This window comes from Miscanthus floridulus, chromosome 19 (assembly GCF_019320115.1).
Source record: "Miscanthus floridulus cultivar M001 chromosome 19, ASM1932011v1, whole genome shotgun sequence".
Classification (NCBI taxonomy): domain Eukaryota; kingdom Viridiplantae; phylum Streptophyta; class Magnoliopsida; order Poales; family Poaceae; genus Miscanthus; species Miscanthus floridulus.
Genome location: NC_089598.1, coordinates 102182733 through 102206550, shown reverse-complemented (window position 1 = coordinate 102206550; position 23818 = coordinate 102182733). Strand labels below are relative to the sequence as shown.

General features: G+C 46.5%; 1 pseudogene; it reads left to right on the top strand.

Annotated features, from left to right (window-relative positions):
- The first annotated feature begins 19956 nt into the window (after positions 1-19956).
- Positions 19957-23236, top strand: LOC136526505 (tyrosine-sulfated glycopeptide receptor 1-like; annotated as a pseudogene).
- The last annotated feature ends 582 nt before the right edge of the window (positions 23237-23818 follow it).

The window sequence follows — 23818 nt, the reverse complement described above, 5'->3', positions numbered from 1 at the left end:
AGGTTGCAATGGAGAATGAGCAACTCACGCAAGAAGTGGCTCGCCTTACCAAGGACTTGAATCAAGTAAAAGACAAAACGGAGCAAGCCCAACTTCATCAAGATAACACCATCAAGGGAGTGAAGAAGCTTGATGAAGGACAAACCATAGTTTGCTACGTATGCCACAAGGAAGGCCACAAGTTCTATGAGTGCAAGGTGAAGAATGGGGGAGGTGCTAAGAAGAAACAGAAAAACAAAAAACAAACAAGCAAGCTCTCCAACACCTACACCAACAAGGTGGACAAGAAGGCCTCCACACCATACTTGTTTAAGAAGAAGAAAAATGACAAGGTGGTGGCCATCAAGGTGAACAAGCAAGCCAACAATGGGGTCAAACGCTTTTGGGTGTCAAAAGAGATCATTTCAAATATGAAGAGCACCAAGAAGGTTTGGATCCAGAAAGGGAAGTGAGAAGTCCGATGGACTTCGGGGAATTTGGAGACTTGGCAAAGTATGGGTGCATTACATGGGGTGCATCATTATGGACAAGGTAATTGCCAAGTGGGTTAGTGAATACTATGGACCCAAATTCTCCTTCCCATGTTAGGTAACTAGATTTAAATTTCTTGCAATCTCATTTAGTATCTGGTTCCTTTTCATGCCTAGGTTTGCATTTGCATGCTTAAATATTTTGTTTTGCATACACTAGGTATATCTTATGGTAGGCTTGCTCGGTTTCATTCTTAACCCTTGGAGCAAACCTATATGGTTTAAATTGTTTAGGAGCACGGCACATAGCTTGTTTTAAAATTGTTCACCTAATATGTGCCAAAGTCCAAATTATAGATAATTTCTTCTGAATATCACCTTCAGAAATGATTCTCACATTCATGTGATGTCATCTTTCAAGTGGTATTTTTTTATTCTAAAATCAATGTGCATGTCTCCTACAAGTATTCCATGCTTGTGTGCACAAATTTAGGGGGAGGTTACTCTACAAGTTGGATACCTTGAGACTAAAACCTTTTCAAGCTTATCATGTGTGTAGTAGTCTCATTGTAAGGAAAATGGAGTCCCCGGAGTTAAGCATCATACTTCAAATATCCACCACCTATTGCAAGTGGTATAAATCAAATTGGTTTCCACATGTGGTATTTCTAAACCGATATTATCATGTTGATTTCACTTTGGTATTTATATTCTTTCTCCATGACTTATATAGGTTTAACTCCCTTCAGCATTAATTTGCCAATTATGCATAAACTACATTCTCCATCCTATGTATGCCTAAATTTAGGGGGAGCTTAGTCTATGTAATGTGAGAGTCAAATTTTGTGACCTATTCCACTACACATACAAAGGATCACAAAGTTTGACCCTCCCTTATGCTACTAATGTCTTCCTTTTCGGTGTTTGATTCCAAAGGGGGAGAATTTGTAGGACTAAAATTAAGCCCGATCATAATAATTTACAAGTGGTAATGGTTCGAGAAAGGGAGGATAGTGGATTATGGAGTTAGGGGAGGCTTAAATCCATAATGCCACATGGGACAATTTGCAAGGGCAAGATAAGTTTCCAAAGATGTTTACATGTGGTATCTTTTAGCATCATATAACCTTGCCCTTTGCATTGCATCCTAGCAAGTAAATAGTTTTTAAAATTCCAAAACTTTTATTATTTGCTTGTTTTAGTTATGTTGTCATCAATCACCAAAAAAGGGGGAGGCTGTAAGAAAAATGGACCCTAGGCCCATTTACTTTAGATTTTGGTGTTTGATGACTAACACAACCAAATTGGACTAATGAATTTGCAAATGTTTTGTTTTGTAGTTTAATAGGGTGCAAGACGTGACTTGGACAAAGGTGACATGATGATCCGATGATCAACACCTCAAGGAAGACATGTGAAGATGAATAGAAGACATACAAGGTCAAGCAAAGTCCAAGCACGAAGATTGGAACCAAGCCGGACGCAAGATCACGAAGAAACGAGCCTGGCAGAGGTGACTGAACGTGGCCCTATGAGCGACCGGACGCACCGGTGCCAGGCAACACCAGGCATCGGCAGCTGTGACCGAACGCTGAGCAGCCGTGACCGGACGATGAGCAGCAATGACAAGACGCTGAGCGAAGCAGTGACCGGACGCACCGGTGACACTATTCATCATCATGGCAGTGTTTTTAGCGTGACTGGATGTAGCAGACTGGACGACCGGATGCATAAAGTGCAGCGTCTGATCGAGTCCAGAGAGGTTTCAGAGCAGCGCAGTTACGACCGGACGTGTCCGGTGGCATGTGACCGGACGCCATCAGCGTTCGATCAGTTGATCGCACTAAAGACCAAGTGACATTTGTGAGTGACCGGACGTGTCCGGTTAGGACATGATCAGCGTCCGGTCAGTAGCATGTAACACCCTAAAATTTGTAGTTTTGAAAATAGAATTAAAATGCTTAAATTATGAATTTTTGGTGCTCATGAAACATAGGAAAATAATATTTTTTTCATTAAATTAAAATTCATCATAAGGTAGCAACATGGTTGTGCATACATGCTGTTGCATAGTATTTCTTTTTGTATTGTGTGGTTTGAAAAAAATTCATTTGAAAAAACTTGAGGTAAAAAGAAAATGGAATTTCCTCTCCATTACTGGCTTTTGGCCCAGTCGGCCTGCTCTCCACCGTACTATGCGCGACCAAGATCGAAATAGAATAGCCGATAAGACATAACCCATCGTTCATTGTAAGAAGTATCGTGTTGTGACAAAGCAAACGACAGACCCAAAGGATATGAGGCCGATCTAAATCGATCTCGACCGGGAAGATTGATGTTGCAGCAAACTAATGGCGATAAGAACATCAGCAAGATCGGTAACTTAATGAATCTACTAAAGATTGCCACTCTTAGGTAGAGCCGATAACTTAACCTTAATCTAATTCGAGCAGTGGAGGTGGACTGGATCGATGCAGCAGTACTTGAACTAGACAAGAATCGATAACTAGCTTATACCAGAGTCGTAGTGGAGGTCGACTGGATCGATGCAGCCGTATGAACAGAAGTATAAGCCATGACGGTACTTATAGACAAGCCAGAGGTCGATTAGACCGATGCAGCCCTGCTCGCTGAAGAACTCGCCGAGATCTACTCTACTCCTACTCCTAAGGGGTGGCCGGAGCCGAAAAAGTAACTTGTATTTGATTGATTGTGTGTCCTTTACAATAGCTGGGGTCCAATATTTATACCGGGTACCTACGCATGAATCCTACTTAAGCACAACTCATTACAATCTTTGGCACAAGAGAAAACATTCCTAATTTAAGATAACTTGGACCCTAATCTTTTCCTTTTTGTAGAGTTCAACATGTTTTTTCCTGACGCCAACCGCAGCTTTTATCGTTATCTGCTGGCGCTACCTGAAGAGAGCCGATTCTAGTACTACATTCGAATCAACTGATACCAACCTTTATGCAATTGATTCCTTGATGACACGGTCTTGGGAGCTTTCAAGTTCCTGCAATTCTTCTTCCCAAATTTTGGTGTAAACACATGCCCCCTAATTTTGGGATAAAAGTAATTTTATTCCAAAATTATCTTGCCTGTACCCCCGATAGGTCCATGGTCAAGGGTGAAGAATCTTGATCTAGGGTCTACTGTCTATCACCGTCTTTGCCAGTCCATGCTTCAAAACTTTACGAGCGCATCATTGCTTCATGGGCGCTTGGATCCATCTTTCAAGCTGACTATAAAATGTCTATCAGACCCTGGCGAGTGCAATTCAACAACTTAGTTATGTTTTTCTTTTGCCTGCTTTCTTGAGTGCCTCTGGCTTTGTCGAACCCTCCATGGTCTAATTCCTTACTATGAGGACCTTGAGTGGTTAGAAGAATTCTTGTGCATAGGGTGATTGTGTCGCTCATCTTAGCGCCTTGTTGAGCAAGAGGATTAGCTACCGCGGTTAGAAGAATTCTTGTGATATCACCTGAGTCTTCTCTCCATGATCACAGAGCTGTTCTAGTGTTTGCAAGGGCTAAAATGTGTGGACACCTTCCTCTTGTTCGCTTCATTAAATGCCCATCGAGAAAACCACAGACTTCTTTCCCACAATTTCCTAGTCACCGAGAAATCGATTGGGCATCTTTTAAGCAGGTGGCCTTTCCCCTTCTCCTGATGCAATCTTATCGACGGGCCGATGTGACTTGGTTCATGATGACCTTCAGCCTTGTGGGGATCTGGACTCCCTTCAATCCAAAGAAGCCTTGGTGGGTTGATCGCTGGTCAATGTAAACCTTTCATATCCATCCCACGATATTTTGTGATTATGGGAAGCAGTCCAAATCTGTTATCTCTTCGTGATCCATCCCCTGGATTTCTAGAGTATCGATCTATTTCCATATCTGACTTTAATTCCATAACCTCGGTGAAATCTATCCTCACCTTCCTGGGCTATATACATGGGCCATGGCTGTGGATCGAAAAATAACCTGCTTCGTCCCAAACCTTTCGTGTCTTTAGTGCGATTTTTACTTTCCCATAGGTTTGAGATCATGGAGAACAGTAAGAGGTCTGCTGAGGAGGCCCTCAACGGATCTGTGTCATCATGCCAGCGCCTCTATCATCAGGAGGGTGCAACTCGTGATGCCCCCACCGTCCCGGGGCATAGGGCTGACTTCATTCAGCCTTCGGGGTTATCCTCGTCAATAGCTCGCCACCAGCTCCCCTGCTATCCAAGGAGACGGATCAGCAATGACGATCTGCTCGCCTCCATTGATCGAGCTAGCCAAAATCTCACCGACTGCCTCTCCCTCGTAGAATCAGCTCTGGCCATGGTTCGATGCCGATCACCTTCCGAGGCCGATCCGGTGGAGGATAGGTTGGCCGAGGCCGAGGCTAGAATCACAGGTGAGATGTCTACCACAACTTTTTGTCTCCTCTTAATTTTATCTTCAAGATTCTAATCATCTCTCCTTTGAATCTTTTTAGATCTATCGGCTCAGCTGGAAAGCCTTCGATCAGCTACGAAGTACGTGACGGGATTCGTCAATGCCAGAGGCGCCATTCCGGTGGTTCGCTTACACGACATCCTGAACCGTGTTAGGGAGGTCGCCCTGCATGGCGTTCGTCATGGTGCTGCCATGGCGTTGGCTGCTGTGCAAGCCCGTTCTGGCCACGAGCTTCGGCTTCTTCCCCATGGGTTTCTAGCCGCGGCACACCCTGGGGATCATGAGTGCCTGGTTGAGGATTTCTTCAACGTCGCCAACTCTATAGCCCTTACTTCCTAGGCCGATGATATAGTAAACAAAGTGTTTTCTGGCCTGTAGTTTGTAATAGGTGATATTAGCAAACAATTTCTTTGTCTTAAGTGATTTTTCTTTTGCTTCGTACTTCATATTCCATGCATCAATCTATCCGTGTTTGCTTTACTCTTATAGGCGATACACATCGTACCGGCTTCTACCCCTTCGGATTTATTTTTGTACTAGAGGCGATACCCTTCTGGTATCGGCTATTAGAGCCGACGACCGAATAAATTGGTTGTCAAGTATTAATCCAAACGCTAGGATAATATTTCTTTAGATATTTCCCATTGATTGCTCTGCCAAATTCTTCCTCTCCTCTTAATGTTTCCAAAATATAAGCATTGTCAGGCGCACAACGTGTAATCCGATAAGGTCCTTCCCAATTAGGTGACCATTTGCCAAACTTGCTGTCTTTTGACCCGATCGGCAATTTCACTTTCCAGACCAAGTCTCCTTTAGAAAATTGCTTGCTCTTGACCTTTTTATTGTAATATTTTGCAACCCTTAGTTTATTGGCTTCGATATTCTCAAGAGCACGCAGCCGATGGCAACTCAAGTCCTCTAAGTCGTCTATCATAAGATTCTTGTAGACTTCGGCTGACAAATTATTTTGCAATGTAACATGCCTCGATCTAGTTTGAACTTCCCAAGGAAGGACTGCATTATGGCCATACACAAGCTTATAAGGTGATGTTTTAATCGATCCATGATAGGCCATCATATATGCCCATAATGCCTCATTAAGCGTTGAATACCACTTCATTGGCTGCTCCTCAATCTTTTTCTTGATCAGCTTAATCATAATCTGATTGGATGCCTCTGCCTAGCCATTAGCCTAAGCATAGTAAGGAGAAGAATTTAGTAGCTTAATTCCCATACTGGCAGCAAAATCTCTGAACTCCTCTGATGTGAACATTGTCCCTTGATCGGTAGTGATAGTTTGAGGAATCCCAAAACGATACACAATATGCTCCTTGACAAAATCAACCATGTTCTTTGAGGTTACCGTCTTCAAAGGAATTGCCTCAACCCACTTAGTGAAGTAATCCGTTGCTACCAATATGAACTTATGTCCTTTACTTGAGGGCGAAAAAACCTGGCCAATTAAATCAATTCCCCAGCCTTGAAACGGCCATGATTTGATTATTGGATTCATAGCCGATGCAGGCAATTTCTAGACATTACCAAAACGTTAATAGTCCTGGCACCCCTTATAATATTCAAAACAATCTTCCAATATTGTTGGCCAAAAATATCCAGTTCTACGAATAATCAATTTCATCTTATAAGCCGATTGATGAGCTCCACATATCCCTTCATGCACTTCACCCATCAACACCTTAGCTTCCTCTTGATTTAAGCATTTGAGCAGCACCCCATTAACTATTTTGTAATATAGCTAATCATCCAGTAAAACATACTTAGTCAATTTATATCTTAGCTTTCTGGCAACTTTCTATGATGGATTCCTAAGGTAATCGGCTATTTCAACTCTCCAATCATCATTCAAGGTTTCACTACTCAAGACTTCTTGAAACACTCGATAACCTGATGCACTTTGAGCTAAACGATTAGCCTCTTGATTCTGTGCTCTCAGAATATGTTGAAAAGAGACATGAAGAAATTCCTTGAGCAACCTTTGGCACTCATCATAGTATCCTCTCAAAGTATCTTCTTTGCACTCATATAGGCCGATTAACTGATTAATAATTAACTATGAATCTCCTAATATTTCAATTGCTTTGGCCTTTACTTCATGAAGAAGTTGAAGTCCCTTAAGAATAGCTTCATACTCTGCTTGGTTGTTGGTAATCATTGGTTCAATTGGAAGAGCAAACTCAAAACTTACCCCCCGAGGTGAAATAATAATAATACCAATGCCATCACCTTGCTTGCATGATGACCCATCAAAGAACAACGTCCATGGTACCGGCTCCACATTGCCAACAATTGGCTTATGATGTTGGGTGACAAAATCGGCTATTACTTGCCCTTTGACTGCTTTAGCCGATTCATACCTCAAGTCAAATTCTAACAATGCAAGAATCCACTTTCCCACTCTCCCATTTAGTATTGGCATTGATAACATGTGCTTAATCACATCAGCCTTGGAAACAACCGTACACTCGGCCGATAATAAGTAGTGTCGCAACCTAGTGCAAGAGAAATATAAGCACAAGCATAACTTTTTGGTGGGAGAATATCTTGTTTCTGGATCCAGAAGTCTTCTACTCAGATAGAAAACAACTTGCTCTTTTCCTTCAAACTCTTGCATCAAGGCCGATCCAATTGTTTTGTCATCGACCGATATGTACAACTTAAAAGGCTTACCTTACTGAGGAGGGACCAGCACAGGTGGACATTTCATATATTCTTTTATCTTCTCAAACATCTTTTGTTGTACATCACCCCACTTAAATTCTTGATCATTTTCAACTTCAACAAGGGAGAAAACGACAGAACTCTTTCTGACAAATTTGAAATAAATCTTCTGATAAAATTAATCTTACCAAGCAAAGATTATAACTCTGTTTTAGTAGTCAGGGGCACTACCTCATCAATTACTTTTATACTTTTTTGACCAACTTCGATTCCTCTCTCGTGGACCATGAAACCTAAGAATTGTCCAGCTGATACTCCAAAGGCACACTTATTAGGATTCATCTTTAGACCATGTTTTCTTGTGCATTCCAAAGTCTCCCGCAAATCAGCTAGATCCTCCTTGTACCCCTTGGATTTTATGATCACATGATCAATGTAGATTTCAACAATCATGTCAATCAACTTATGGAAAATATAATTCATTGCACTCTGATAAGTTGCACCAGCATTCTTCAGACCAAAGGTCATCACAACCCACTCAAATAAATCGATTGAGCCAGGGCACCTGAAAGCAGTCTTTGCTATGTCTTCCTTAGCCATGAAAATTTGGTTATATCCTGCATTGTCGTCCATGAAGCTAATAACCTTGTGCTCGGCTGCTGCGTCTACCAACATATCGGCTATTGGCATTGAATAACCATCCATGGGTGTGGCCTTGTTCAGATCTCTAAAATCGATGCAAACTCTTAACTTTCCATTCTTCTTATACACAGGGACAACATTTGATATCCACTCTGCATATTGGCACGGTCGGATAAACTTTGCTTCCAATAACCTTTCAGTCTCTTTTTTGATATCATCAAGCACATTTGGGTTGAATCTCCTCGGAGCTTGTTTAAATGGCCGATATCTAGGTTTGATTGGCAATTGATGTTCAACAATCGATCGGTCTAGACCAGGCATCTCAGTCTTCCTAAGCAAAACAGTCTTTAAATTCCTTTAATAAATCGACTAACTTTTGCTTATACTCAGGATCTAACTTGGCACTTACATACGTCGGCCTAGGCCTATCTCCAGAACCAATATCTACCTCTTCTAATTCATTAGCCGACGTGAAGCCATGTCCTAGATTGCCATCTGTACCATCTATTGGATTATCCATTAAAACAAATTTTCAAAGCTGACTGCTTGGATCAGCTGTTGGTTTTCATTATTGATTCTAATGAAGCTTCCTTCCCATAACTTGCCAGAAAAGCATTCGAAGTCTTTTACCTCCCAAAAGACTGGATCGGCTGTTGCGATACTCACAGACTTATCAACGCGGACCAGCTCAACATCATCTCCATGCCATTGAATCAAACACTGATGCATGGTTGATGGCACACAATAGTTTGCATGAATCCAATCATGACCAAGGAGTAAACTGTATGACCCTTTTCCATCGATGACGAAGAATGTGGTGAGCAGAGTCTTACTCCCAATTGTCAGCTCGACGTTCATTGCCCCTGGGTCTTAGACGCATTACCCCCAAAGTCCTTAAGCATCATGTCGGTCTCAATCTAATCTCCTGGTCCCTTGCCAAGTTTGCGAAAAGTGGTGTATGGCATAAGATTGACAGAAGCACCTCCATCCACCAACACCTTATTCATCGGCTTCCCATCAACAAAACCTTTTATATATAAAGCCTTTAAGTGTTGATGCTTGATTGGTTTATCAAATATAGCCTACTGTATAACTGTCAACTTGGCAACTATCTCCTCATACTCCGATTCATCAAAATCTAAGTAAACTTCTTGATCTGCTGGAGCTCTGAATTCTGACGGCAACAGAAAAGCCATTTGAATATTAGCCGATGGTTGCCTTCTATCGGTTGTTCGCTTAGCACGCCACATTTGAGGTATACCAGATGCTTGAGCCTATTCTAGTTCTTTGCTCCTTAGCCGTTGCACTCTTCTTTTTGGCTTCTTGTCAGACCTCCTAGACACCATTGGTCTTCCTGCCAAACATATTCTTCTTCATTACTTTCTTCTTCATAATCAGCCCAGTTTTGATCAACAACTCGTTTTCCAAGCAGATCATGAACACTTCTATTTTTAAGCGCCGATCCATGCTAGATCAGTGGCTGGCTTGAGATTGCCTAAACTCCCAATATTGTTCGCTGCCCTCTGGACAGTTATTCCTAGAAGGCAACTTCAAACCTTCGTTCCAGCAATGTCTGAAGAAAGGACAATTCCAATGCGATTCAACTTGCTTCCTTTCATATCTCACTTTTTCTTGTTGATGCTGGTATTCTTGCTCCTCTAACCAACGCTGATAATCCTTTTCCTTTTGCCGCCGCCATTTATTCAACAAAATTCAAGATGTGACACGTGACTTTGTTGCCCCGTCTTTTGATGTTTCTCTCTGCTCATATCGGCTCTTTCGCTTGTCGCGATGTCTTCTAATTTCTCTGTATTCATCAGCCGATATTTGCATCTCGGGATCGACTGTTCCCGTTTCTCTTGACCTAGTTGATGTCAGGACCTTAGTCTTTCCTTTGAGCAGCCTAGCATCGACCATGTTCTGATCTCCTAGGAAAGTATTATCACCATCTTTCATTTTCCGAGGCGTATCGAATTTGAGCCTTCCTTGCTGAATAGCCCTCTGTATATGTTGCCGGAAAACTCTGCATTCATTAGTAGAATGAGATATAGCGTTATGAAACTTGTAGAACCTCTTATTCTTCAACTGATCAGGGGGTAACATAACATGATTATCGGGCAACTTGATCTGTCCCTTCTTGAGCAAGAAATTTCATGATATCAAAGTCATAGCTCTCCTCGACTCCTCTTCTCTAAAGATTTGGCACCATTACTGTCTTTTTAATCCAATTCTATTTAGCCATGGCAACCTCTTCTTCTTCATCATCTTCATAGCCGTCATCGACTGAATATGGATTATAGGCTTCGGTCATTGTGGTACTTTTCTGGAATCGAGTATCTCTACGCATATTCTAGAATTAGCTATTGAGCATTGCCACTCGTTGAGCCAATTCACCCAAGTTGTCAAATTCTTATCCCATCAGCTTCTCTCTCTATGTTGGCAACATTCCTTGAATGGCCAAAGCAGCTAGCTGATCATCAGTTAAGTTCAGTGAGAAGCACAAATTTCTGGTCTCTCGGAATCTCTAAAGAAACTCGACGTCCGATTCATTAGTTCTCTGCCTTATAGTTGTCAAATCGGTAATCTTCTTTTCCCCTGTCCTAGTGTAAAAATATGTATGAAACTTCTTCTCTAGGTCAGCCCAATTGGTAATGGAATTAACTGGCAGTGATGAAAACCAAGTGAAGGCTAACCCTAATAATGATAGGGAGAAGAAACAAACTCGATGGGCCCAATCGTACCATTCTGGATATGGGCGTTTGTACGAGAAGGTCTGCCCTTTCGGCTTCAAACCAAACTGATTCTTCATCATCTCGGTTACTCTCAGCAACAACTCATCAGCATTTAAATTTGGATTTCTCTGCACCTGCTGACCCATTTGTGGATTAAAATTCTAGGTACCTTAGTACCCTGGATTCGGAATCATGTGAAGAGTATTGTAATCTATGCCATAATGATATCCTTTTGGAATCTCTATCTGTTGGGTCCTTTGCTGGTTTACTGCTTGAAGTCTCTGGTTATAGATGTTAGGATCTATATCACTATGGATCCTTTGAATTGATGGTGTTATTTTTTGAGCCGACGACGGTATGTGGCCTAATGTGTCAAAATTAATCATCTGGTTCTGACCTTGTCCCGTCAGCTGTTGCACATGTTGCACTGATGATCCAGGATTATATTGTATCTGATTCGTAGTAGCACCTTGAACTTGCTCAGATGAACTCTGAACTACCTGGACATCATCATTACTGGCTGGTACTGCTTCTTTATGGCTAGTACCGGCTTGATCAGTCCCATGAATCAATGGATGCGGAATGTTGTAATAAGCCGGCCCAACCTGATCAACTGGAAATCTATGGAACACCTCTTTCAAGGTGTTGTGGAATGTGTTCAAGAAAACTTCATTCTGGTTCGATATGGCATCATGAACAGATTTATTTATGGCTTCCACAAAGAAACTCCTGTCTTCGGCTTCATCTACATATGTCTATCCATGCAACAGAACTCTTGGTAGTGGATATTTCTAAACAATTGTATTGTCACGTGTCTTGGTGTAGGACAACAAACACTTGTTTTGAAATTCTTCTATAGCTTTGCTGATGACATCTTTATCTCCATCAGGTAGGTCTTCATGAGGTACCATAAGGATGCCGTTGTTGTTGTAAGCCACCATGACGATTGTGGGGTCCCACTGAGCGTGCTAGATCGTGTGTCGGCATGAAAAAATGTGCTGGCCATATGAGCAAGCCAGAAGGGTCTATTCGATGGAGCTAGAGATCCACCTGGCTTCAACGCAGGGATGATCGATCCTACGTACTTCTCCCAAGATGTGCCAGTCAATTTGACCCTATAATTGACAAGGAGAGAAAGTTTATTAGTAATTTAAGGTGAAACATGCCAGTCTGTGCCCAGACAGTTCCAAGTGTGCTGCTTCAGGAGCAACCAGACGGGAAGAACGACTGAATAGCCGATCCGCATAGAAATCGACTGTTACGGACTGTAAAGCTCATGGGTAGCGATTAACTTCATATTAATAGGTACAGTACTCATAGATGTAAATAAGATTATTAGCTAGGTGGATATTATCAGTATGAATCATTGAGCCGATGAATCTAACGAGAAAAGATATAACATGCAAACAAATCGACTATCTAATACAAATGGATCTGCAGATGCTCTGAATCTAATCTGTTACCACCAATAGTGAGGTTCGATCAGATCGATGGCAGCCATGATGATAGTAACAAACTAAAACCGAAGAATCCACACAAACATCCGCACTTCGACAGGCTTTCCGAAAGACATGCTATACGTGAAGGCTCGGATGAATCAACTAAAATAGCCAATTCAGGTGAAGAGGACTACAGCGTGTGAACACTCGACTATTTCATATGAACAAGCCTATGGACTCCTTAGACTCAACCTGCTATCTCTAACAGTGGGGTTCGACCGGATCGATACAGCCATGAAAAAGACAACAAATCAAACCTTTAAAGTACACAGATCTATTCACGCTTAACAGAATCATGTAAACATGCTGTAGGCATTAACGCACAAGCGATCGGCTATTTAGCCGATGCATGCATAGCAAATAGTTAAGGTCACGCCTAATTAAGAACAAATCAACTAACTGGTATCCTCCAATCTACAGTGCCATCAGTAGGGATTGATCGGATCGTTATAGCCATAATGGTGAACTATAAACTAGATTCAACTAGCCAGCAAACCTCTCCAAGATCATACGTGCCTTAACCGCGTACTATGCGCGACTAAGATCAAAATAGAACAGCCGATAAGACATAACCCATCGTTCATTGTAAGAAGTATCGTGTTGTGACAAAGCAAACGATGGACCCAAAGGATATGAGGCCGATCTAAATCGATCTCGACCAGGCAGATTGATGTTGCTGCAAACAAATGGCGATAAGAACATCAGAAAGATCGGCAACTTAATGAATCTACCAAAGATTGACACTCTTAGGTAGAGCCGATAACTTGACCTTAATCTAATTCGAGCAGTGGAGGTCGACCAGATCGATGCAGTCGTACTTGAACTAGACAAAAATCGATAACTAGCTTATACCAGAGTCGCAGTGGAGGTCGAACGGATCGATACAGCCGTACGAACAGAAGTATAAGCCATGACGGTACTTACAGACACGCCAAAGATCGGTCGAACCGATGCAGCCCTGCTTGCTAAAGAACTCGCCGAGATCTACTCTACTCCTACTCCTAAGGGGTGGCCGGAGCCGAAAAAGTAAGTAACTTATATTTGATTGATTGTGTGTCCTTTACAATAGTTGGGGTCCAATATTTATACCTGAAACCTACGCATGAATCATACTTAAGCACGACTCATTACAATCTTTGACACAAGGGAAAACATTCCTAATTTAAGATAACTTGGACCATAATCTTTCCCTTTTTGTATAGTCCAACATGTTTTTTTCATGACGCCAACCGCAGCTTTTATCGTTATCTGCTGGCGCTATCTGAAGAGAGCCGATTCTTGTACTATATTTGAATCAGCTGATACCGACCTTTATGCAATCGATTCCTTGATGATACGATCTTGGGAGCTTTCGAGTTCCTACAATTCTTCTTCCCAAATTTTGGTGTAAACAGCCCACTGCCACGTTTTGCACTGAGGTTTCAAAGTTCCCGAGCCCTTGTCTCCTCTTTCCCTCGCTCTCGTGTGCTCACTGTTCACCGCCGAACTGGTACAGGAAGCCGCCGTCCGCACCACCGTACCCTGCACCGTCACTAAGCCATCTCTGCCCAAGAGAAGTGTCTAGGTGAGTTTGTCGTAGCCCGCTGGACCTCCCTGTGCCCTTATCGAAGAGAACCGAGCTCGAAAACCCGATTCCGGTGAGGTTTCCACCGCCGTCCATGGCAGCCACCGCGCCAGAGTTCTGTTCCAGCTGGCCTAACTTCCCCAACCCGCCTCGACCATCCAACCATAGATCGATGGCTCAGATTAGAACTTACCCCTTCGCGTAGCGCGTTTTGCTAAAGAGCCCTTACCTTTTATAGAATTAACCCGCAGTCCTTCCAAGTTCAAAAATAATTCAAACTAAGTCCTTTTTCTTCTGGAAAACCCCCTAAACTTCCAAGTATTAGAACCCGTCATCCAACAGAGGCAGTTTTAATGGTTAGACCTTATGTTTATAATCAAAATTACGCATAGGTCCGTTTTAAAAACTACAAAACTGCCACTACCTTCTGTAGGCCATAAAATCTTTGTTTTAACTCCGATTTGACCCGTTCAACTTGCGTTAGGTTCGTAATTCCATAATCTACATGTTCACACTACTATTAAGTATGTTTTCAACTTTTAAAATTCAAGGTTGGATTTAATCTATTATTTTACTAAGGGAAATCTTATTTAATTCCTAACTTCTCCGTTTTAACTCCGATTTGAGTGATTCTCGCGTCTACGTGTTCGTAGCATCACGTAGAACAGTTTTAAAACCTTTTTAAATTCTATTTTCTACTGTTGGTGTATTGTTCTAATTATCTTATATTTGTTTGCTATGCATGTATGTATGGATGTCTGTGTGGTGATGTTTGATCTAGAGTAGACAGTGAGTTTTGTGTTGGTGATCTGGAGCAACTCTTTGAAGATCAAGACCAGCAGCGATACTTTGAATTAAGGCAAGTATAATATGAGGCTGCTTGTTACCTATTCACTTTAATGAAATCTCAATTCATATGCATATGTTAATAAACCGCTTGGAGTCTATTTACCTTGATATTGATTATCCTGTCCTTGAGTTACATATGGGTTTTGCATATGGGTAGTATGCTCAGTTTGCTCCAACCAATATTGATTAAAGAATACAATTAAAGATATATGCAACTTGGTATTAAAAGATGATTTTTAGCAACATGGAACCAAGGGGGCTAGAGCATTGGGCCTTTTCTTATGGTGCTCTAGTTTCTCTCCATAAGGACTTATCTTTAAGTGACAACCCAAGACTTACAGTACAACCATGAGGACCACATGGCTCTGATCTTAGTCCAGTACCTTGCTCTTTCTAGTTTGTAGCAGTTTATCGAAAGGGCAAGAGGGGCATACCAGGCTAGGTATGGGCCTCATCCCTAGGGTGTGTACTATGCTGCGAGTATTAGTGCCATTTCTAGAGATGACTCCATGACACTTGGGAGATGGAATCCTTAGCGGCTGCTCCTTATTAGAACGACTGGGGAAAAGCTTCATAGTGTACCCTGCCTGCTCACCTTGGAAGTGTTTTGGGAGTAATTAACCCGGGCATATGGGCAACACGACTCATGGTGAAAGTATACAACCACTGTAGAGTGTAAAACTGATATATCAGCCGTGCTCATGGACACGAGCGGCCTGGATCCTTACTGAATAGTTGGTTACTTAGATGGTTTGGTTATGATTAAAATTGCTGACATCTCTAATTATTCATATCCAGGAGCCTAAGCATAACTTAGCAACTTATCATTAATAATAAAATATGACTAACTAAAAGTGCTTACCGTAGTTTAGCCGAGTCAAGCCTTTTGAGCCTGCATCCCCTCATGTTATGCTTGCTAAGCGGTAGTAGCTTATGCTTATTTTATTTCAATACTTTGGCAAAATCCTGGATGGGTACTAGATGGAGGTTCTTTAGTGGAGTTTTCCAAGAGGAGTTAGGCTTGTGATCAACCAGTTGATGATTCCTATGGGGTTGGAAGCTTCGCTAGAAGAATAGAGTTATAGTATATACTGTAATGTAAGACTATGTCTTTTGTATCAAATATATGTGTGAATTGAATTCCTGGGTGCACATATGGTGTGTATCCGGTTTTGTCCTTAAAACCAGGTGCTACATAGCAGAAAAGTGGGTTTCGTCCCCAACGGCTACTTTCTCAGTGGGGCTTATAAATAGACCCCCCACTAGCCATTTGTGAAGAGTGGAGCTGAGGAAACATACCAAGGGTATTAATACACCATTTTAGTGATCTCCACTTGCATAGTGCTTAGTGATTCATTAGGTGATTAGCGTAGGTGCTTTGCGAAGTGCTTAGGTTGATTAGACCACCACTCATGTGCTTGCTCTAGGTTTAGGCCTAGTGTTTAGTGAGGTTTGCATACCTCTTACCACTCGGTGCTTGCGCGCACCATTGTTGTACATCGGAGGGGCTTGTAGTCTTGCGAGATCACACCAACTGCGTTTGTGGTGTGGCCGCCATCGTGTACCGAAGGGAACAAGGGCCGTGGCGGTTCGGCCGGAAGCTTGATAGTGAAGACGGCAGGGAGCTATCAGGGAGAGGCTTGCCGAAAGGCACACTAGTGACCCACTTGCGCGTGGGGAAGGCCTAGGGCTATCCACGAAGTTACCCGACCAGGAGCTTGGCCCTTGCGAGGGATTCCTTGCGAGGGGCTCCAGCGAGGACTAGGGGGAAGCTTGCACGCTTCTCGATACCTCGGTAAAAATACCGGAGTCATCGGCAGGAGTTTGCATATCTCTACCTTACTATTTAGCTTCTGCATTTATATTGTTTGCATAACTCCATTTGCGATAGAGATAGCAACACACTAGCAAAACTATAGTTGCGCATGAAGATAATTTATCTTTTGCATAGGTTTTGCTAAGGTTAGAAAAAGAGGCTATAGTTTAGAGTTAGAGTTTTAAGTTACCTAATTCACCCCCGCTTAGGTGTCATAGTCCCCCTTCACCCCAACGCCCACAAATCCGGTGGCCCTCTCCCCCACACCGGCGAGATCCATGGAGCATGAGCGAGATCCTTTGGAGGTGGTGCGACGGGGGAGTCGGCGGCGCTCCCCCACTCGAGCGAGATGCCCTCCCCACCCCGGCGACGCTGTCTCTCACCCCGGTGACCGTGCTTCCCCCACTCAGCTGCCATCTAGGCTCTTTCTCCCCTCTATGTTGCATATGTATATTTCAAGTGTTTTAGGCGTTTCAGATGTATGTTGCATTTATTTCATCTGGATATTACAAAAGTAGATCAGGGTATGTTGCACATGTTGCATATGTTGCAATTGTTTTAGAGGCATGTTGCAAGCGTATGTTTCGAGTGTTTCATATGTTTCAGAGGTGTAAGGAAAATGGACCCTAGGCCTATTTACTTTGGATTTTGGCGTTTGATGACAAACACAACCAAATTGGACTAATGAATTTGCAAGTAATTGTTTTGTAGTTCAATAGGGTGCAAGACGTGACTTGGACGAAGGCGACATGATGATCGCACGATCAATACCATAAGCAAGACCCTAGAAGCACAAGAGATGACCCAAGATATCAAGCATAGTCCAAGCACGAAGATGGGAACTAAGCCGGATGCAGGATCGCGAAGAAACGAGCTCGGCAGAGGTGACCGAACGCGACCCTTATAGGGACCGGACGCGTTCGATCAGTTGCTCGGCAACAGTAGGCGTCAGCAACTGTGATCGGACGCTGAGCGAAGTAGTGACCGGACGCACCGATGACACTATTTTTCGTCACGGCAATGTTTTCAGTGTGACCGGACGCAGTGGCATAGGACGACCAGACGTACAAAGTACAGCGTCCGATCGAGTCTAGAGAGGTTCCAGAGCGGCGCCAGCGTGACCGGACACATTTGATCGAGTGAGACCGGACTCGGCCTAGAGTCCGAGCTAACGGTCGGGACGACCGGACACGTCCGGTCAAAACGCCAGCAGCGTCCGGTCAGTAGCAGAAAGCTAGATTTTGCCCCCAACGGCTACTTTCTTGGTGGGGCTTATAAATAGACCCCCCCAATCGGCCATTTGAGGTATGGAGAGTTGAGGAAACATACCAAGGGTGTTGATACACCATTTTAGTGATCTCCACTTGTATAGTGCTTAGTGATTCATTAGGTGATTAGCGTAGGTGCTTTGCGAAGTGCTTAGGTTGATTAGACCATCGCTTATGCGCTTGCTCTAGGTTTAAGCCTAGTGTTTAGTGAGGTTTGCATACCTCTTACCACTCGGTGCTTGCGTGCGCCATTGTTGTACATCGAAGGGGCTTATAGTCTTGCGAGATCACACCAATCGCGTTTGTGGTGCGGCCGCCACCGTGTATCGAAGGGAACAAGGCCCGCGGCAGTTTGGCCGGGAGCTTGATAGTGAAGACGGCGGGGAGCATCCGGGAGAGGCTTATCGGAAGGCACGTCGGAGACCCACTTGCGCGTGGGAAAGGCCCAAGACTATCCACGGAGTTACCCGACCGGGAGCTTGGCCCTTGCAAATAATTCCTTGCGAGGGGCTCCAACGAGGACTAGAGGGAAGCTTGCGCGCTTCTCGATACCTCGGTAAAAATACCAGAGTCGTCGACGGGGGTTTGCATATCTCTACCTTACTCTTTAGCTTCCGCATTTACATTACAATCTTGGTTTGTGCTTTACTCTCCTTGCTTAGTGATAGGCTAGTTGATAGGTTTGGAACCTAGGTTGCATAACTCCTTTTTACGGTAGAGATAGCAGCACACTAGCAAAACCATAGTTGCACATTTAGATAGTTTATCTTTTGCATAGGTTTTTGCTAAGAATAAAAAGAGGTCATAGTTTAGAGTTAGAGTTTTAAGTTGCCGAATTCACCCCCCCCCCTCTCTTAGGCGTCACAGTCCCTTTCAAGAGGTATGTTTCATCTGTGTTTTCCGGGCGTATATTACAACTGTGTTTTATCTAGATGTTGCATATGTTTCACACATATGTTGCATGCGTTTTATTTGGATGTTTACGTATGGTTTCAATGGTTTTCAAATGTTTTTCAGGTGTTTTTTTCAAGTGTTTCAGAAGCATGTTTCAAGTGTTTCAACTGCCTTTGAGACGTATGTTGCAACTGTTGTATTTGGATGTTTCAAAAGTAGATCAACTGTTGAATCTGTCCTCCCCCACCTTCTACTGCATCGTCTCTCCCAGCGTCGGCAGGGCATCCATACGACGCCACTGCCAGGTCCTTTCGAATCGGAGGCGCGGCGCGCCCTTCCCCTCTCGTCGCTCGGGCGGCGTGGGCCCACGTGGAGCGTGAAAAGGAGTGTAGCGCGTGGGCGTCCGTCCGGACGCCCGGGCGCTAGCAATTTCGAACTCAAAAGTCAAACACCCCCCCTGCTGCTGCCAAGGCTACGGGGGCGTTTAGTTCACCCAAAATCCAAACTTTGGCACTATGAAAAAGAAGATTCCCCGTCACATTAAACTTGTAGTACATGCATGGAGTACTAAATGTTGACGAAATTAAAAACTAATTGCACAGTTTGGTCGTACTTTGCGAGACGAATGTTTTGAGCCTGATTAGTCAACGACTGGACAATAATTCACAAATACAAACGAAATGCTACAGTGCACTACAGGTCGCTACCGTGATTTTGCCGCCGCCAATTCCGGCCAACTAAACGAGGGCTACAACAGAAACATGACTTGCAGCGCATTAGCAATTGCATCATGTCAGCTGTCTGCAGTTGACCTGCATTTTGATAAGCATTTTTAGTTTAGGGGGCATGAGCCAGTAATCTGTAAAGAGTCCTATTTTTCTTCTCTGGTCCTCTGGATGAGGGCACGAGCCAGTACAATAATTGACAGTTGGATACTCCTATTCTTTTCATTAAGACTCAAAGTCAGAGAGCTGGGCATGCATCTTTGCATTAAGATAATCAGAAGCTTCTCTTTGGGGTCCTTGACTAGGGTTGAGAATTCTGTGATCCCATCGCCCGGAACTCAGCAGGTTCATGGCGGTTCGGCAGCGGCCGATGCAGCTGAGTCGCCATGTCATCGCCTCGGGGTCGGGGGTAACGACGACGACGCTGCTACTAATCCTGGTGCTGCTGTGTCGTCTCTGCGGCCGCGCCGGCGCGGCGTGCACGGGGGAGGAGAGGGAGGCCTGCTGTCCTTGCTCGCCGACCTCTCCCCGCGGCCCGGCGACGGCCTGAACGCGTCGTGGGGTGGCGGGTCGCCCGACTGCTGCACGTGGGACGGCGTGGGCTGCGGCGTCGACGGCGCGGTCACGCGCGTCTGGCTGCCGCGTCGCGGGCTCGGCGGCACCATCTCGCCGGCGGTCGCCAACCTCACCGCGCTCACGCACCTCAACCTCTCCGGCAACAGCATCGGCGGCGCGTTCCCAGCGGCGCTGCTCTCGCTGCCCAATGCCGCCGTCGTCGACGTCAGCTACAACCGCCTGTCCGGCTCGTTGCCGGACCTGCCGCCTGGCCGTGGGCGCCGGTGGCGCGCTACCGCTGCAGGCGCTCGACGTGTCCGAGCAACTACCTGGAAGGGCAGTTCCCGTCCGCGATCTGGGCCCACACGCCGAGCCTCGTGTCGCTCAACGCCAGCAACAACAGCTTCCAGGGCGTCATCCCGTCGTTCTGCCCGAGCAGCCCGGACCTCGCCGTGCTTGACCTCTCCATGAACCAGCTCGGCGGAGGCATCCCCGCCGGGATTCGGAAACTGCTCGCGGCTGCGCGTTCTCAGTGTCGGCCGGAACAACCTCACCGGCGAGCTCCCCGACGACATCTTCGACGTGAAGCCGCTGCAGCAGCTGCTGATCCCGTCGAACAAGATACAGGGGAGGCTCGATCCCGGTCGCATCGCCAAGCTGAGCAACCTCGTCTCTCTCGACCTCAGCTACAACGCCTTCACCGGAGAGCTGCCCGAGTCCATCAGCCAGCTGCCCAAGCTGGAGCTGCTCCGGCTCGCGCACAACAACCTAACTGGCACGCTCCCGCCGGCGCTCAGCAACTGGACAGGGCTCCGGTACCTCGACCTCCGGGCCAACAGCTTTGTCGGGGACCTCGACGCCGTTGACTTCTCCGGCCTCAGCAACCTGACCATCTTCGACGTGGCCTCCAACAACTTCACCGGCACGATGCCGCAGAGCATCTACTCCTCCGCGTGGCTGAAGGCGCTGCGCGTGGCGACCAACCAGATCGGAGGGCAGGTCGCGCCGGAGATCGGCAACCTGCGCCGGCTCCAGTTCCTGTCGTTGACCACAAACTCGTTCACCAACATCAGCGGCATGTTCTGGAACCTCCAGGGGTGCGAGAACCTCACCGCGCTGCTCGCGTCGTACAACTTCTACGGCGAGGCCCTGCCGGACGCCGGCTGGGTCGGCGACCATGTCAGGGGTCTCCGGCTGCTGGTGATGGAGAACTGCAAGCTCACGGGCCAGATACCAACGTGGCTGTCGAAGCTGCAGGACCTCAATATCTTGAACCTCGCTGACAACCGCCTCACCGGCCCGATCCCGCGCTGGATCGGCAGCATGAAGAAGCTCTACTACCTGGACCTGTCCGGCAACCAGCTCTCCGGCGGTATTCCGCCGTCGCTGGCGGAGCTGCCGCTTCTGACGTCGGAGCAGGCCAGGGAAAACTTCGATACAGGCCACATGCCACTCTCCTTCACCCTGACGCCGCCCAACAACGGAGGGCCGAACAGGCCGGGCCCGCGGGTACTACCAGATGTCCAGCATCGCCACGACGCTCAACTTCAGCAACAACTACCTCAACGGCACGATACCGCCCGATATCGGGCGGCTGGTGACGCTCCAGGTGCTTGACGTCGGTAGCAACAACCTCTCCGGCGGAATCCCGCCGGAGCTCTGCAACCTTACCAAGCTGCAGGTCCTAATCCTGTGCCGGAACCGTCTGACGGGGCCTATCCCGGCGGCGCTCAACTGGCTCAACTTCCTCGCCGTCTTCAGCGTCGCGTACAACGACCTCGAGGGGCCGATCCCGACGGGCGGCCAGTTTGACGCGTTCCCGCCGGTGTTCTTTCGCGAGAACCCGAAGCTCTGCGGCAAGGTGATCGCCGTCCCGTGTACGAAGCCCCACGCCGGAGGCGAGTCTGCTTCGTCCAAGCTAGTCAGCAAAAGGATCCTCGTGGCCATCGTTCTTGGAGTTTGCTCCGGAGTGATCGTAATCGTCGTCTTGGCCGGATGCATGGTGATCGCCATCAGGAGGGCGAAATCGAAGGTGTCAGTCAGCGACGACGGCAAGTTCGCGGAGGCGTCCATGTTCGACTCCACGACGGATTTATACGGCGACGACTCCAAGGACACGGTCCTGATCATGTCGGAGGCCGGCGGCGACGCGGCGAAGAACGTCACGTTCTCGGACATCCTCAAGGCGACCAACAACTTCGGCCCGGCGAGCATCATCGGGTCGGGCGGATACGGGCTGGTGTACCTCGCGGAGCTGGAGGACGGCACGCGCCTCGCCGTGAAGAAGCTCAACGGCGACATGTGCCTGATGGAGCGAGAGTTCCGCGCGGAGGTGGATACGCTGTCGTCGGCGTCGGCGCGGCACGAGAACCTGGTCCCGCTCCAGGGCTTCTGCGTCCGCGGCCGGCTGCGGCTGCTGCTGTACCCGTACATGGCGAACGGCAGCCTGCACGACTGGCTCCTACGACCGTCCCGGCGGCGCGGAGGCGCTGCGGTGGCGGGACCGGCTCCGAATCGCGCGGGGCGCGAGCCGCGGCGTGCTCCACATCCACGAGCACTGCACGCCGCGGATCGTGCACCGGGACATCAAGTCCAGCAACATCCTCCTGGACGAGTCCGGCGAGGCCCGGGTGGCGGACTTCGGCCTCGCCAGGCTCATCCTGCCCGACCACACCCACGTGACGACGGAGCTGGTGGGCACGCCGGGGTACATCCCGCCGGAGTACGGGCAGGAGTGGGTGGCCACGCGCCGCGGGGACGTCTACAGCTTCGGCGTCGTGCTGCTGGAGCTGCTCACGGGCAGGCGCCCCGTGGAGGTGGTGCCGACGCAGCGGCAGCAGTGGGAGTTGGTCGGGTGGGTGGCGCGGATGCGGTCGGAGGGGAGCCACGCCGAGGTGCTGGACCACCGGATCAGGGGCGGCGATGGCGGCGGCGACGAGGCGCAGATGCTGTACGTGCTCGACCTCGCCTGCCTCTGCGTCGACGCCGCGCCCTTCAGCCGGCCGACGATACAGGAGGTGGTCAGCTGGCTCGAGAACGTGGACACCATCGCCGCGTCATCATCCGAAGATGTAAAAATCACTGATGGCCACTGACAAATCTGACAGACTGATACTTGAAATTGGAAGAATTTAGCGTCCTTTTATGATCTGAGCTGCAGGATCGGAGAAATAAATTGTTTGCAGCCTTGCAGGCTTGCAGTGCATCGAGCGGCAAGCCATTTTGTGTTTTGGAGGAAAGCCCACCTGTTCAGTCTGGGCCTCTCTAATTTTGGGCCTGTATAGGCCTTTTATGCTCTGCTCAACCTTTGTTGTGGGTAAATCTTTTATTTGGGCCTGGGCTATCACCGTTTTTTTGGGATTTGGGTCTGCTGCTTTTTATACCTTCATATTTTACTCTTTTTTTGGAGCCTTAACTTTGAAGTTTTTTTTTGTTCCTCAAGGTTTGCAATTAAGCATCTCTCCTTTTTTAAGAAACAAAGATTTCCCCACTATATTTTTTTGAGAGGTCACTAGGGTGACGATAGTCTCACATGAATATTTTTCCACACATATTAGCAAGGTTAGAAACGGAGCATGTAAAGCACCGGTTACAAAGACGACCCTTTAAGGTCAGAGAGGTACATAGCATAGAGGGAGAGATGAGGATTACGAAAACCAACAAACACCAACTCCAAC